Source organism: Staurois parvus, unplaced genomic scaffold (assembly GCF_062004578.1).
Source record: "Staurois parvus isolate SC_StPar_1 unplaced genomic scaffold, SC_StPar_1.0 ptg000020l, whole genome shotgun sequence".
Classification (NCBI taxonomy): Eukaryota; Metazoa; Chordata; class Amphibia; order Anura; family Ranidae; genus Staurois; species Staurois parvus.
Window position 1 is genome coordinate 10,884,358 of NW_028317816.1, and position 18,141 is coordinate 10,902,498.

Consider the following 18,141-nt stretch of genomic DNA (forward strand, 5'->3'; position numbering starts at 1 on the left):
TAGGGAGATACATCTGGGAGTGATCCTAAAGCCAGACAATTTCACTAACATTTTATCTAGTATGTAGTATGTATGAAAAGGTAAGGCTACGTAAAGTATTGGTTGTAGAATTTTACAAATCTGCACTAAGCAATCCTATTTCTTGTATGCATCATTCCCAACTAGAACTTTATCATTTAAAAAAGTACACATCTTACTTTTCTTTTAGACTCATTGACAATGACTGATCTTTATTGCCTTGCAGCCATGCAAGCATCTTTGGATACAATTTTAGGTTGAACTACAACATTCCACAAAACAACCTGCCATAGATTTGCTCATTTCCCCTCATGGTGAGATAAGGGAAAATACAGCTGCTAAAGCTGAAGACAGAGTCCATATATTTCGAGTGGAATCTGCTGTATAAGGATAAACCAAACTGCTGCTCTAGGGCAAGAAAAGGTGAAATAACTCATAATATTTAATTTTATGTCCTTCAGCCAATAGTACTTCTCCGTTATTGGTCTCCAAAAGAGAATATAAGAGCAGTCAATGTAAAAAAAAAAATATGTTTGCAACCAAAAACAAAATAATCTTGTCTAGCTTGAAAGCAGCCCTGAGAGATTTCAAACAGAATCCTGGTAACACTATGCTTTAATATGTAGTCAACGTAATAATGGAGGAACTGAAGCAATCAATCAAAAAATAATCTATTTGAGCTATATATCCATATAGATATAATTAGAAGAAGCATAAAGTCCATTAAGAGAGAATGGAGTGTTTACTTTATTGACCGGAGATTGATTTTTTCATAGTACGGTAATGTTAGCGAATATAAGAAAAGAAGATGGTTGGAATGGGAGCTATATCTATAAACTACAGCTAGGAACCTGCGTAACACAATGTTGTAAGATACATGACTTACAATTATGAATGAACAAACCTGCCCGGGTTCAATTTTCGGCCAATTTCATGAAGCGCCATCAAAATTTGGAAAATCCAAACTTTGTGATAAACCCCAAGTCTAAAAGGGTGCAATTTTGATATTTATTTGGTTCCTTTTGTGGGGCTTATAATCAAACTATTTTCAAAAAGGAAATTAGGTGCTACCATGGGGGATATGTACCAATTGCAGAATTGAAAAAATAATGTTAGCTCTGCAGCTAGTTCTTTATCATAAAATATTAATGGAATGCTCGCTGGGAGATAATACATTGCTAACCTCTATTTGCATGATATCTAAACTATGGCACACTGCTCTAGTGACACATCAGCTATAGATTCCAGCTACAATTTACTAATGAGATGGTATATGGTCCCCCATGGTTTGCCAGAGGCATGGTGATCCTCAACTTCAAGAATTACTCAGATGGAACGTAAGATGACATGGTATCTGATTCATATTAAAAATGGCTGTAATACTTCACAATGCACTACAACCCAAAAATTCGAGTGGTATGGTCCCCAGGGATAGAACATTGCCATCCTAAAGATTCTGAAAGGTCCCTGCTGTTTTTGAAAAGTGAACTACTGATATGGCTCACTCTTGTGCTGCTGCCCTCCAACAAGACTCATTCCCTGGCCCCACCAACCCCTAATCCTTTCCTTTGACCTTTTCTTAGTGTTTCCCTAACTCACGTCTAATTCTTACTTCTTCTGCCCTGTTTATATAAATATTTTATCTGACGCCTACAGCAATATTAAACAGTATTTGCCTTTAATATAGCTTCTGTCAGGAGATTTCTCTTTGTATGACCTACTAGTAGGGTAAACAAAGGGTAATGTTCAATTATACAAGTCAATCAATTTGTATTTTTTTAATACAGCGGCACTGAATCTGAGTTACACCAAAGTTTTTAGCTTACTGAATCCAGCTTATGCTAGGATAAGCCAAGTTATTATGATACAGGTCTGCTAATATAGTCCAGTTGTGCTCCTAGAACAGATGCACAGTAGTATATTTTTCATGTTACAGCATTCTATTACAAGATGTGTTGTTAAACTGGAAAGCCATTGTCAACGTTCAATAAAAACTTATTGAAATGGGAAAAAATAATGTACAAAAGGGAGAAGGTCTTTTCATGTGGCTTTAAGGGCTACTTTGAAGGTATTGCAATCCTATATTTCCAGATTTGAAGGATGTGTTAAAGCTGTATAAGGTGTTATATAACAGCACAGCAACACTGACAGAGTACATTAGTAATGATGGCAGACAAATGGCTGTTCAGCATCTGGGGGATATATAGCTGTAGAAGGCCAGCCAACTATTTGCTGGATTTGCTGATACTGTATTGGTTGGCCACTTTAGGAAACAAAGGCATACGTGCCATACTTCCAGTTTTGTGTGGCCCTACTACTGCTATGTCCTGCAGGACCTGCTGCTAACCTCCCACTACCATCCTGAACAGCATCCCATCCTTTTAAACATGCCTCTCAATGCAATTTATTTTAATAGAGTTGAATGGAATGTCTAGTTTTTACTGAAACTATGGTGACAGGGGGTGAATTTGTGGTGCTTTTGATAAACACTAGTTACTACACAGCAATATGGCAGGCAGCAAGTGTATGTTTCAAACCCTAAACATAAAAATCCCTAGCAAGAAAAACTCAAATAGCATATTCCCAATCCAATGTTTATAAATTAACCATTAAAGGCTAACCACACACTTCTTATAACCATAGCAGTACATACAATAGAAAACTGTTAAAAGAAAAATGACCGTACTAAATCACAGAAGAAAAAAAACTTCAAATTGAGCTGCACAGAAACGTTCTGTTATTAAGCATCCTTGCTGCAGATACAGAAAAATGAGCCCTAATAATGACAGTAAAACTGGGTACACAAATGAAAATCGGCTGAAAATGGTCAGTTCAGCAGAAACTGGTTGACTTTCGACTTGTGTGTACAGCTGTCTATTCTGCAGAATCTGATCTAAGACCAGCTTCTGTTGAATGAGAATGCTGGAAAACAAGCATCCGAACAGCATCTGATCAGCGCTGGCAACCAATGACTGCCAGCATTGATCAATGTGTTCTGCCAGAGGGGGGGCAATCCCCCTGTCAGAACACAAAAGAACAGCAGGGGGAGATTGCCGCACTAACATCATTTGTGTTAGTATGTCAATCTCTCAGTTTCTTAACCTCCCTGGCGGTATTCCCGAGTGTAGCTCGGGGTAAAGTTTCAGTACCAAAAGCAGTAACCCTGAGCTACACTCGGGAATACCATGCAGCGCTGCTCCGGGATCTGTTCTTCTCTTACCTTGTCCTGCGCTCCCGCGATGTCCCTCCTGCAGTGTCCCCTGTAATGTCCTCCGGCAGATGCCGGCATCTGTCTTCTGGGTTCCGTCCCCTGCAACATCGGGGCGTACGGGGGACGGAACCGGTGGGAAATTTGAAAATGACAAAAAGTGACATTCACTAAATACACTAAAACCACATAGTATAACATTACTGTACCAAACCATTTCACATACATTTTGTCCTGAGTGCTTTGTCCTGTGCCCTGCCTGCATTTTTACTGTTCTTTCTGCCTGGAAACTGAGAAACGTCCATGGCATCCAAAAAGCGTCCCTTTTGGACAAAATCGGTTTTAGACCAGCTAGAGAACAGCGATAGTAAATTAGAACTACTTGCAGAATTGAGTGATAATGATTCGTGGGGAAATTCGTCATCAGACACTGAAAACGATTTTGCGACTTTGCTCAGCGATGTGCGAACCTGGCGCTATATTTAAAATTTCAGTGTTTTTGGTTTGATTACATTATTGAATTAAATTTATTATTATAATTTTTTATGAATATTTATTAAATTATAATTTATGATTTCGTGTTTCAAATTTTAACATACCCAGAATGTTTACTAGACTCTTGTTCGGACAGATTTCAGTGAGTTATTCCTAAAAATTACAGGCCTACAATAAAAAAAAATACATATTTCCCTGCAAACAAATGTCCCTCTTTGAGCACAGGAAATATGGACATAATCAGACCGCTAGGGAGGTTAATTTAGCTCACTGGGTTGAGCAGAAAAAAAAAATGTATGTCTATGGAACTGTAAATACATGGAGTTCACAATAGAATATAGCTTGTCACACTGCAAGCTATAATGTAGCCCTTTATGGCACTCTATTGCACAGTTTAGCATTGGATTGCAATGTATCTCTCCCTATGAAGATGTATCAGCTTTCCCTAGTCAGTTCCAACACAAAACCTGTCAGTATTGTTGCTAGGAGCTCGCCCTTTTAAAGTGAAGTGGCTTGCTTGTCCATTTTTTCAGACTATTGACAAGAAAAAAGACCCTAGTAAATCACAAAAGAAAAATAAAAGCTGCAAGATTAGAGCACTCACCAAGAAGGAACTTTATTTGACAGTGAGTTTTTAAAAGAGCAAGGAGAATGCTTGCACACTGCAGACAGTCTGGTGGCTCAATCAATGACTTAAACGCTGTCTGTAACAGTTTATAAAATGTATATCAAATCTACTTATAATAAGGAGGAGGTGGAACAATTCCTTCATCCATTTCACTTTACCAAATGGTTTCTCAGAAAGCAACTCATACAGCGTGAGGACAATTAATCTCTTCTTCTACCTCCTTCTAGGCCCAATGTCGGAACTCACCACAACAACTTTATGCAATGTTACAAATGCAGGCTCTTCCTAGGGCAATAGATATAGGTATATAACAAGTGCAGTTCTCACAAACTCAAAACCAAAATGATAAATATAAATAGTAATGCAAAATGGTCCAATGAATCATCAAGATCTTACCACCAAAGTCTCCCAAGTACTAACCAGGATCAACCCCCACCCATGTCTATTGTTAACAGCAATACAAAATCAAAATGCGTTACATAAACTGAAATTGTGGTAATAAACAAAAACATAAATCAACAAAGTGCTTAAATGCAGGAATTAATATAGAGGCTTATACAGCAGAAAATGTACTAGGAAGGAAACCATGATGAGAAAAATAGGATGAGCTCCCTACTTTATCACCCTCAAACACTTGTAAAGTCTCCCAAGTGTCATCGATCACATACAAGGCATACCAAATAATGTGACCCTCCATATAAGAGCAGTCACATATACATAAATAAATTCCCCCAGGGAAATGATGCTTTCCAGCCTCCACTCATCCACAGAGACACCAGGAATTTGCTGTCAGTTGTCACCATGTACATGCACAACTTGCATTGAACCACTGTACCACAGGAAATTAGCTCAGCAGGACCGATGGTCATATGATAAAATAGATAGTCCACACAGGGTAAAACCACCCATAAAAAGGAATTTATTAGGTCTAAGCACTTACAAATGTCCAGAAGTAACACAGCATATCACATGGTACAGTAATATGGAATTCCAGCATCAAAGATGGCAGCTGTTCCTTTGCACATGCTCAGTAGAGTGTACTACCGGTTTTGTCACAAATTAAATCATTAGGGCCTGGATAAACGTCCATACTGAGCTGTGTAAATAGACATATCCAGCCAAGGAAGATCATATACCATTACCAAGAGAAACATCAATCAAATAGTTAAACCAATGCTATCCACTTTTTCCTTGGATCAACAGAAGCACTTAACTCAGCTTTATTAATCATCAGAGAGTGCTCAATATACCCATCTTATGCTTAAATAGTAAAGTACACTCCAGAAAAATAGAGAGTGCTGAATACCTAAGCGCAGGTATGTCATTTCTACTTAGAGCAATAGATAGGCATCAGTTTTCCCATAGGTATGCACCATAGATCTGCACCAGGATCTTACCATTAGCTAGGATAAATTGTTTTTCTTTTTTAGTACTGTACATCATACGTTATCCCTTCACTCTTCCAGAAACAATTATTTTACTATGTATCACTTGATTTGGTCTCAACCTCTATGGTCTATTAACCCCCCTGGCGGTATTCCCGAGTGTAGCTCGGGGTTAACTTTCAGTACCAGAAGCGGTAACCCCGAGCTACACCCGGAATTACACTGCAGCATTGCTCAGGGATTCCCTCCAGCACTTACCTTGTCCTGCGCTGCCGCGATGTCCCCCCTACAGCATCCCTGGCCATCTCCTCTGGCCGATGCTGGCATCTGTCTTCCAAATTCCTTTCCCTGTGAGCGTCGGGATGTATGGGACATACGGGGGATGCAACCGGTGGGAAATTCAAAAATTTTAAAAGTGACATTCACTCAATACACTAAAATGTCATAGTATAACATTACTGTATCAAAGAATTTCATATACATTTTGTCCCTAGTGATTTGTCCTGTGCCCTGCTTGCATTTTTACTGTTCTTTCTGCCTGGAAACTGAGAAACGTCCATGGTGTCCAAAAAGCGTCCCTTTAGGTCAAAAGTGATTTTAGACCAGCTAGAGAACAGCGATAGTAAATTAGAACTACTTGCAGAATTGAGTGATAATGATTTGTGGGGAAATTTGTCATCAGACACTGAAAATGATTTTGCGACTAAGCTCAGTGATGTGCGAACTTGGCGCTCTGTTTCAAATTTCAGTATTTTTGGTTTGATTACATTATTGAATTAAATTTATTATTATAATATTATTATTTTTTATGATTATTTATTATATTATAATTTATGATTTCGTGTTTCAAATTTTATCATACCCGGGATGTTTACTTGACTCTTGTTCGGACAGATTTCAGTGAGTTATTCCTAAGAATTACAGGACTACAATAAAAAAACAACATATTTCCATGCAAAAAAATGTATCACTTTGAGCACAGGAATACTGACATAATCAGACTGCTAGGGAGGTTTATCCACTTTATTCATATTAGTTGTTTTAGAGCCACATGGCTCAATGTGTTGAACTCGGGGCTCTCAGTACTTGGTACTGTATTACTCTAATCTCTGAGTGTTTGGTAACATGCTGTTTTATTTATTTTACACTTTAACTTCTTGCCGACCAGCCACTGTAGAAATACGGCTGGGCAAAACCACGTTTTAAAACGTGCGTTTGCAAAACAGGTAGGGGGCGCACACGAGGCGCATGCCCGCCCTACCCATCCCGCCGATCGTGGCCGCGGGTGTCAGTTGCCGGGTCACGGTCGGTCATTACCTACTGCGATTAGCGGAAATCACTGACAGAGAGGACAGCTGCAGTGTTTACACTGCAGCCCTGCTTTCTGTCAGTTCCCTGTCAGCTCCTGACATGCTGATCCAGAGAGAAGAGTGTGTTCCCCTGCAGTACACACCCCCGCTCCCTAGTAAAACACTCCCCTCACACAGTTAATCCTTTCAGTAAATAAAAAAGTTAACCCCTTCCTCCCCAGTGCCATTAGTACAGTGTCAGTGTTTTTTTTTTTTGCACTGATCACTGTATTGGTGTCACTGGGGATGTCAGTGACCCCAAATCAGTTTCCCCCCAGTGTCAGAATGTCCGCCACAGTCCCGCAGTCCTGCCATAAGTTGCTGATCGCCGCCATAAGTCACTGATCGCCGCTATAAGTCGCTGATCTCCGCCATTATTAGTATAAAAAAAATGTAAAATCCCAGTATCTTTCTCACCATTTGTAAATGCTATAACTTTCATGTAAACCAATTAATTTACATGTATTGGGGTTTTTTTTTAGTAAAGACATGTCGCAGAATACATTTTGGCAGAAATTTATGACTAAATTTGATTTTTACATTTTTTTTTACCGGACATGTTTTATAGCAAAAAGTCCAAAATATTGTTTTTTTCCTCAAAATTGTCAGCCTTTTTTTATAGCGCAAAAAATAAAAAACGCACAGGCGATCAAATACCACCGAAAGAAAGCTCAGTTTGTGGTAAAAAAAGGATGTAAATTTCATTTATGTACCATATTTCATGACCGCACAATTGTCCATTAAACTAGCGCAGCGCTGTATAGCAAAAAAATTGTGTAAATTGCAGTATCTATACCATAGTTTGTAGACGCTATAACTTTCACACAAAGCAATCAATATACACTTATTGGGATTTTTTTTTACCAAAAACATGTAGCAGAATACATTTTGGCCTAAATTTATAACTAACTTTGAGTTTACTATATATTTTTTATAGCTGAAAGTAAAAAATATCGTTTTTCTTCAAAATTTTTGGTCTTTTTTTGTTTATAGCGTGAAAAATAAAAAGTGCACAGGTGATCAAATACCACTGAAAGAAAGCTCTATTTGTGTGAAAAAAAGGATGTAAATTTCATGTGGGTGCAGCATTGCATGACCGCGCAATTATCAGTTGAATTAGTGCAGCTCCGAGTAGCAAAAAGAGGCCTGTTCATTAAGGGGGGTAAATCCTCAGGAGGGCAAATGGTTAATAAAATATATATTTTTTTACATTTAGGTGGCCAAAGAGGTGGAGAGTGACTGCTGTTAAAAAAATGAAGACGCTTCTCAGCCAGATACTGTTTCACTGTCTATCTCCCATTATTGCCCTTTCACACAGCTCCTATCTCCTCCCTGTACAGCATTTTATATGGAATGAAAGCTACTGCTATAATACACAAGACATTTCTTTGTCTGAAAGCTTCAAATATAAAAGCTCCGTTAAATATCTCTCACAAAACTGTCAGCAATGTTATTTGATACATATTTCGGTTTAGCTTTGCTGTTTGCTCATTTTCTAACTCCCCGGTCAGTATTTTTAGCTTCACAATGGTACTTAAACATTCTCAAGAACCTTTGGGAAATGTGAGTTATGTGAATTAGAAACATGCTGTTTAACTGTACTAAGGGTGTAAATGTTTTAAAACAGTGTGATGGCACTTGTACATACATTAAAGTAGAGCATAACTGAATATATTCTCCCCTTTACAGGATGAACTGTATTTAACTGTTGAATTAATTAGTAACAAAGCAAAAATTGCCAGTCAATTGCTTATTGAACAGATGTCTACAAGCTGTTTTTCTACTTTTTTGTTCTGGGTTTACTTAGAGCTTAACTCTATGCAAACAGCTAAATACACAGATGAAATACATATAAGGGAGCTCTTTTACCTGTCTAGGGATTTGCATTTCTGTCCATTAACCTAAGGGATTTTTGAAGCCCTCCCTGATAGCACAGCCAGAAAGAAGACACCTCTTTCTCTGTTACAGTTAACCTCCTCGGCGGTATGATTATTTCCGATTTTTTGTGCTGAAAGCGGTACCATTTTTTTGCATGGAAATATGTAGTTTTTTATTGTAGGCTGTAATTTTTAGGAATAACTCACTGAAATCTGTCCGAACAAGAGTCTAGTAAACATTCCGGAAATGATAAAACTTGAAACACAAAATCATAAATTATAATTTAATAAATAATCATAAAAAATAATAATATATTTAATTCAATAATATAATCAAACCAAAAACACTGAAATTTGAAATACAGAGGCAAATTCACACATCGCTGTGCAAAGTCGCAAAATCGTTTTCAGTGTCTGATGACGAATTTCCCCACAAATCATTATCACTCAATTCTGCAAGTGGTTCTGATTTACTATCACTGTTCTCTAGCTGGTCTACAACCGCTTTTGACATAAAGGGACGCTTTTTGGACGCCATGGACTTTTCTAAGTTTCCAGGCAGAAAGAACAGTCAAAATGCAGGCAGGGCACAAGACAAAGCAGTAGGGACAAAATATATCTGAAATGCATTGAAACAGCAATGTTTTACTATATAATAATAATTTTTTAAAAAATGAAATTTTTTAAAAATTTCAAATTTGCCGCCGGAACGTACGTCCCGACATCACAGGGACCAGAAGATGGAAGCCAGATGCCGGCAGCAGCCGGAGGAGATGACCGGGGACGCTGCAGGGGACACATCGCGGGAGCGAGGGACAAGGTAAGCTCTGCAGGGACTCCCTGAGCAACGCCGCATGGTAAGCCCGAATGTGGCTCGGGGTTACCGCTCTTGGTACTCAAATTTTACCCCGAGCTACACTCGGGAATACCGCCAAGGAGGTTAAGGAAGGCAGTGGTGTCACTTCATTGCTCTCAGTTTGTTGAATGGATAGCAAAGGAGCAACAATACACTAATAAGGTGATCTCTCTGCTCATTGTTCTCTTGGCTCCTATCAGCATATTTGGATGCAGGTCACTAATTGGCTCCCAGTACTGACACACCAGGGGGAATTTACTAAAACTGAGGCACTCAGAATCTGATGCAGCTGTGAATGGTAGCCAATCAGCTTCTAATGTCAGCTTGTTCTGTTAAGCTTTGACGATATAACCTGGAAACTGATTGGTTTCTATGCAGAGGTGCACCAGATTTTTGCACCATCCAGTTTTAGTAAATTAACCACACCCTCTCCAAGTCTGAGCTTTTCTCTACAAAGAATCATGAGAGGTCAAAATATAGTTAAATTCATTAATCAGCGTGAAGTGTGTATGACCAGCTTTACTCTGGCTAATAGGAAAAATTAATTGGCTATCAGAATACAATTGCAGACAGTGAAGATTCATCCATCCATGCTGTTTAATGTGGATGAGGGAACTGAGTGTCCATGGCCAGCTTAATTCCTGCTAACAAGTGAAACCAATCAGTAAGCAACTAACAGTATTCAGTAAACAAAGCAAATGTTCTAAAGTCAGAAAGTTCACTCAATTTCCCATAATCTGAAGAGAGAGAAGATCACAATCTCCATAGAAGGAAGAGGCAGAAGTGGTGTATTTCTAGAAGGTTGTACAGTGTAGCGAGTGACTGTGAAAAACTTTGTAGTAGTAGTTTTACATTAGATTTCTGTGTGTGAGAAGCAGAAAAGAGTGTGTTCCTGCATCACCAGCAGATATGTTCCAGGATCAAAAGACTATAGAAAAGAGAGAGCGGGGTGCAGTTGGGCAGTACTAGATAAAAGACTGCATGTGTTCCCTGTACGTGTCTCAAAGTTACATTTTTAAATATTATCAATTATACCTAAAAGCTACAGTTAAAACATACCCTAATCCATAGCACCACTTCAAACATTTACCACTTAACATTTATGGACCATCTGGATGCTGGCTCCTGCAGCCTGTCTCTATACCAATACAAGAATTAAAGAAAATGAGAGTCAAGCAGAAAAAAACAAAACAGGGCGCACTCTCCTCGTGCATTAACGCAATAACCACAAATGTATTTAAAAGATGCAAAAACATGCTCACAAGCCATAAAGGTAATAAAAACAGAGACATGAAGTCAAAGGTGCCTATCGTGGACAGCATGCATCCTTGGGAGTTTGACTCCCGAAACGCGTTAGCACTTTACCTGAGGACACATGCTGTCCACGATTGGCACCTTTGACTTCTTGTCTCTGTTTTTATGGCTTATGAGTATGTATTTGCATCTTTATAATACATTTCTGGTTATTGTGTTAATACATGTTAATGTTTTTTTTTGCTAGTATCAAGATTCCCCAATCTATCAATGGCGGCATCTCAGCAAGTGCACGATTTCATTTTGAGTGCAGCAAGAGAGATTTGAGCGCCGGTTTCTGGGTACTGTTAAAATGAGAGTCAAGCCTAGTACACAAAATTAAAAATGCACACTGAGCATTTAAACCACACTGGCAGCGTTAGCTGTGTAAAGTCGTGTTAAAAATGCATGTTTTTGCATTAGTGTTTAGCTGCGTTTTGCTGTATTTTTCTGCATTTTTCTGCATTCGCGTTTTTTAGCTTTTTTTACCCAGAAACATTTTTTTTGCTCAAAACCACGTTTTACTGCATTTTGCCACATTTTTTCAGCATTAGAGCATTTTGAGAGCTAAAAAACTCCTCTAGAAAGTCACTAGTTTTGGGGTTTTTTTTCAGCCAAAAAACACCCCTGCCAAAAAACACTGTGGGTGGAGCTTCACGTGGCGTCACCATGCTATAAGGTCATCTGGCCGGAACGTCTACACATCGTGATTGCCGCAGCTCCAGTATTGTTTTCTCTATGACTATGCAATTCTTAACCATTGTGAGTGCATTTTTTAACTTAATATGAAAAGTTTTAAGTTTGCGCATACTACACTATTAGTGCTTATTTCTTGCATGACTCATTGGCGGTATTATGGGGTTGGAGTGGAGCCAAGGAGACTATGTCTGCACCATAAACCGAAGAGTTGTGCGGGGTTAATCCCTAAAGCGCTGTTGGCTTTTCTAATAAAAAAGCTCAATAGCTCTGGTAAGAGCTCTTCCATGTTTGTTGTTTCTCTGGAATATTATAGAGGTGTCATCTTCCTTCCTCTTTGATGTACTGAATGTGGCTTTTGTTGGACTTTTCTTTGATGGATTTTCCACATCACTTAGCACTGTTTTTTGTTTGAATTTATTTGTTTTTCACACTATCCAGCACTGCACTTTATCTGTTATTTAAAAAATGCTGATTACAGCTTATGTGTGTATGGACATATAGGACACCATGCAGCACAATGGATTAATGGTTAGAACTTCTGCCAGGCAGTACTAGGGTTGTTGGTTTGAATCCCAACCACAGCACCACCTGCATGGAGTTTGCATGTTCTCCCTGTTCCTGTGTGGGTGTCCTCTGGGTACTCCAGTTTCCTTCTGCACTCCAAAGACATGCTGGTGGGTTAATTGGTTCCTGTCTAAATTGTCCCTAGTATGTGTAAGTATGAATGTGAGTTAGGGACCTTAGATTGTACACCCCTTGAGGGTTAGGGACTGATGTGAATGTACAATATATATATATATGTAAAGCCCTGTGTAAATTGATGGTACCTGGAATAAGTAAATAATTCATGCTGGGGAGTTTACTAGCTGTAGGAAAAAATGCCAAAAGCAGCAGCTGTAAAAACATCCAGTGTGCATGAGGACTTACTACCAATTGTTACTAATACATTTTTTACTTGCACTATCTTATGTACTTTTTTTTTTTGTTATTGCTGTTTTTATTACTTCCTTAAGCTTCGCACACACTGTAAGTTTTTTTTAGTTTTTTTTCCATTGCGGTTTTGACTGAAAAAACCTGACCTGATCGCTGTACAGACACAAGTTGTGTTAGACCTTTTTTGGTTATGTCCCTTTGACAGAAGCTGAACAAACATCCGGCTTCTGTTGGGGCGGCTGCTGAATACATGGGCCGAATGTCTGCCAGTTTCTGTTGAATTTTCCAATACCTCGCAATATTTGGCCCGTGTGTACATAGCTTAAGGATACAATTTGCTGAGCTGCAAGGATGTGAACTAAGACATTTTTGAATTGACACGGTATCATTATCCTTCTTTATCCAATGATTGTTTCCATTGTAATTTTTAATAGGGCCTTTTGGGTCTGGGGTCCCCTTTCCAGTGAACACACCATTATTTGTATATTTGTTTCAGTGCAAGACCAGGTTCTACACAGAGGTGCTCTCTGCCAGGTTGGTATTGTTTTCTTGGGGAACCAGGCTCACTCTACAATTTTTGAATTGTGCATCTGTCTCTCCCAGGTGAGGATTTTAGACTGGGCAGCAAAATGGCAGTAAAGTTATTCTAGACCAGGGGCGGACTGACCATTTGGAAACTCGGGCACTGCCCCGAGGGCCCTGGGTCAGTAGGAGGCCCCATGAGATGTCCCTGGTACCTTTTTCATAGGCTTTTTTGAGTTTAGGCAAGGACACAGGGTCCCTATGATCCCCTATTGCCCGGGGGCCCCATGAGTTGTCAGTCCGCCCCTGTTCTAGACCAGTATAAAGTCTAAATAATAAAGAACATGCAATAAAACTACGATACAAAAAATGTTTAGGTACAGTATTCAATTACAATAACCCCTCTGGTATATACAGTATGTGGCACTGTGGAGATCAGAGTAGTATTTCGCAATCATTGAAAAAAAAGTTTTTTTTTTCCAAAAATATGCTACTTCGTAATGTTGATATGCTCTATTGATTCATATGGATAGTCATTTTTTTAATGCTAGGTCCCCTTTAAAAAAGAATTTCAAAAATATATTCCATAGTTTCTAAGGGCAGAGTACTTTAAGGTTATTTATTAACAATTTTATCAAATTAGCAATTAGCTAATATGGAATAACCTAAACTCATAAACAAGACGTGAAGAATGTTTGTTTTTGGTGATCACTCTCCTTGAGGATCACTGAGAGTCAGACATATATGGGCTTTGTGCCCACCACAAGCTATTCACAGCTATGACATACTGAGGTGGAAGGGTAGCCACGCATAAGTCTTTCTTTCTTATACCTATGTTAAATGTCTGATTGTTAGAGCCATTTATAGTGAAATGACATTGGGAATTTTAGATATCAATAGTGCCTAGTGGAGTTTTTTTTTTAAAGTCAAACAGCAATGTGCAGAGTGTTGCAACTATAGCAAAAACTAGCAGAAATTTTTTATTATGCAAAATTAAATCTTATGGGTTGTTACGGGCTATTGCATAATTGCTTTTTTATGCTGGCCATACATTTTACAATAAACAATTGATCATAGATTTTAACATTTTAACAGCTTGCCCGCCGCCCTATAGCAGAAGTACTTCCGCAGGGCTGCGCAAAATCACATATATACGTGATTTGCACTTTCAGGTAGGGGGCGTGCGCATGCAGTCCTACCCGTGGCGCTATTGACGGTTAGGGATGTCAATCATTGGGTCCCAGCCAGCACTTGGCCGGGACCCAATGATCAATAAACTAACTGAAGCACTCCCCTGACAGCTCTCCCCTGTCAGGGAAAGCTGACAGGGGAGAGATCTGTGTGTAAACAACACAGGTCTCTCGCCTGTCAGCAAGGACATGTTGCTTTGTATTTCTCTGCACAGTAGAGAAATACAAAGCAGAATGTCTCCATAGTAATACACTCACAGCACATAATGTAAAGCACACACAGCACACAGTTAACCTTTTGATCGCCCCCAGATGTTAACCCCTTCCTGCCCAGTGTCATTAGTACAGTGTCAGTGTTTTATGAGCACTGATCAATGTATTAGTGTCACTGGAGATGTCAGTGGCAGTTAGTCAGTTCCCACCTAGTGCAATAATGCCTGCCGCAGTCCCGCTATAAGTCACTGATTGCCACCATTTCTAGTATGAAAACATAAAAATAAAGATTCCAGTATATATACCGCCATTTGTAGACGCTATAACGTTCATGCAAACTAATTAATTTACATGTATTGGGATTTTTTTATTACCAAAGACATGTAGCAGAATACATTTTGGCCTAAACTTATGAAGAAATTAGATTTTTTTACTTTTTTTATTGGATAAGTTTTATAGCAAAAAGTAAAAAATATATATTTTTTTTTTCAAAATTGTCGGTCTGTTTTTGTTCATAGCGCAAAAAAATAAAAAATGCAGAGGTGATCAAATACCACCAAAAGAAAGCTCTATTTGTGGGAAAAAGTACATAAATGTAATTTATGTACAGAGTTACATGCTCACGCAATTATTTATTTATTTCAGGTACTTATATAGTGCTGTCAATTTACACAGAGCTTTACATATATATTGTACATTCACATCAGTCCCTAACTCTCAAGGGGCATACAATTTAAAGTCCATAACTCAAATCCATATACAATGGCCAATTTAGACAGTTTCCAATTAACCTACCAGCATGTCTTTGGAGTATGGGAGGAAACCAGAGTACCTGGAGGAAACCCATGCAGGGACAGGGAGAACATGCAAACTCCAGGCAGGTGGTGCCATGGCTTGGATTTGAACCAACAACCCTAGTACTGCCGGGCGGAAGTGCTAACCATTTAGCCACTGTGCTGCCCATTGTCAGTTAAAGTAATGCAGCACTGTATCGTGAAAAATGGCATGGTCAGGAAGGGGGGTAAATCCTCTGGAGGGCAAGTGGTTAAATAACATTTGACATGAAAATGATTGTTTGATTTGAAAAAAATCAGGCTGGTTGATTTCACTGAATTTTCTGCCTCACCCACCTTTGTCCTTTTAATTAAAAATCATTTCTTCCTAAGTTGTCCATAAAGCACAGTTTTCAAGCCAGTTTCCAATTTCCCCATGCATGCAATGAAATACCAGGTGTAACAATTTAATTCCCAGAATGGACTGTAAAAAAAACTTTGCTTACCTATACACTTGCATCAAAGTAGTACATATCCTTGTGAGGCACCAAATGTTTATAGACGACTGTTTCACTTGTGAGAAAATTCCTGAAATTTGTTTTCCTAATTGCTGCTCGGTGTCCTGTCACATCTTGTAAGTCATTATTGTGATTTACAGAGTACGGTAATCTCAAGTCTACTGTATAGTGAAATAGGATCTTTCAAGGATATGATTAACTGAGAAATAAAGGAAACTTTAACCCCTTGGCGCCGGCGCCTTCAGGCCCTTTAAGGGTTTCAGAAGCCGGGAGGCGGGGCAGGGTTTTAGGGTCATGTGACCGCTGTGATTTGGTCATGTGACGCGCTCTCAGCACATATCTTTTTCTTAATTGCACACAAATGTGCGGCCGCTCGGCATCTAGACCCAAACGCCGAGAGGCAGCACATTTGTGTGCGGCCGGCGTGAAGAGGTTAATTTACACTTAGTCATTATATTTGCTTCAGTTAGTTTATTGATAAATATTTCACATGGGCACAGACGGTTTTAGGCCATACAATGTAAAAAGTGGAGATAGGGACATCTACACTAGAATTGCTAGAATTGGCTAGAGTTGCCTCTTTCTCTGCAGTGCCATTATCCTATAATTTATAGCCTTTCACTTTTGGCAACTGGTGGACAAATTTCATACAGTCAGGCAAACATGCACTGGCATGACTGATTTGAACCTGATCTCCAGGCAAAAAGTAAATTTTGCATATGAAATTCATCTAAAGGAACTGTTTTACCTACAAATAGATTTGTATTTCAGACTGTCCAGCCCTGAGATTTACACAGGCCAGCCACACAGCATAGCCAGGCGGATGACTCAAATAACAGTTAAATAATACGGTGGTGTCCTCTCTCCACCAACCTGCTAACTGAATAGTGAAAAAAAGCAGCAGAAGATTGATGAGGTCACCTCCCTACTCATTCTGCTCTCTCGTACTTTCATAGCGTTCATTTTAAACATTTTTCATGCAGAAAACCCAATTGTCTCCTAGACCCAGGAGTGGACTGACCATTTGGAAACTCCGGCCCTGCCCGAGGGCCCGGGGTCAGTAGGGGGCCCCATGAGATGCCCCTGGTACCTTTTTTCATAGGCTTTTTTGAGTTTGGCAAAGACACAGGGGCCCCATGATCCCCTATTGCCCGGGGGCCCCATGAGTTGTCAGTCCACCCCTGCCTAGACCTACCACATTCTTTCCTACTCTTAGCTCTGCTGTACAGGTATATGTTCAAAATATTGTATGAATACCACCTTTTTTTTGAGGATGAAGGATAACAGAGACTAAAGCAGCAGACTGACGAGAACTGAGCCTGTAATGAATAGTTACCAGTACAGAATTCTCTATCCTGTACATGCAGATTTACATTAAGTACTATATCCCTCACCCCAATCTAATAAAAATAATTGAAGAATGTAAAGTACAAAACTGTCCAAATAATTGTAAAGACCATAGTGCTCAAATTGGAGTATAGAGATTAACAGGGAAAAAAAGAGCTTACAATTGGCCCATAAAACCTATGCATATATAATTACAATGCATCAGCCTTTACGTTCAGTAAATACACAGGAATCAAACTTGTTTAAATAACAGACTTGGCAAAAAGTTTTGAATGGAAATTACAATCATTTGTGGTGACAGAACACATTTTCTTTCCCTGTGTGAAACAACTTTTGTTTATAAGATTTGTCATTCAGTTTTATGGTTCATTCCTAAATCATGCTACATAAGAGACTGCAAAATGACATGTTTTTCTTCACCTTTATTATTTTCACAGTAGTGTTTACTAGGGAATACTAGTGTTGTAAACGAAGAAAAATAAATTATATTTGAGTAAATAAAAAGATAGGTTATGTGTTAATATCTTAACCACTTGCCCTCCAGATAGTTTTACCCCTTCTGACCAGGCCATGTTTTGCTATTCAGCACTGTGCTACTTTAACTGACAATTGAGCAGTCAAGCAACACTGTGCGCAAATTAAATTTATATTATTTTTTCACACAAATAGAGCTATCATTTGGTGGTATTTGATCACCACTGGGTTTTTCATTTTTTATCACAAAAACAAAAAAAGACTGAAAATGTAGAAAAAATATTTTTTACTTTCTGAAATAAAACATATCCAATAAAAGAATTTCAAAAATCTAATTCCTTCATAAATTTAGGGCAAAATGTA